Source organism: Citrus clementina, unplaced genomic scaffold (genome assembly GCF_000493195.1).
Source record: "Citrus clementina cultivar Clemenules unplaced genomic scaffold, Citrus_clementina_v1.0 scaffold_3, whole genome shotgun sequence".
In the NCBI taxonomy this organism is placed as follows: domain Eukaryota; kingdom Viridiplantae; phylum Streptophyta; class Magnoliopsida; order Sapindales; family Rutaceae; genus Citrus; species Citrus x clementina.
The window spans coordinates 3,475,029-3,475,267 of NW_006262339.1; positions in this window are offsets into that span (position 1 = coordinate 3,475,029).

Below are 239 nucleotides of genomic sequence, written 5' to 3' on the forward strand. Positions count from 1 at the left end.
AAAAAGAAGCTTGACAGTTCGGCCGTTTTTTCTTTCCAAAAAAAAAAAAAAAATGTTGCTGTTGATCTTCGAGCTAAGTATGCGCAACGGGTCGATCCATTTCGGCCCCGACCCCGCACTTGTCTTACCGTAAGAAATCGGGGCCCGGCACGGCACGGCCCACCAATTTGGTGGGCCGTGCCGTGCCGTGCCCACATTTTTTTCAGTTGAGCCCGGCACGGCCCACGGCACGAGAGGGC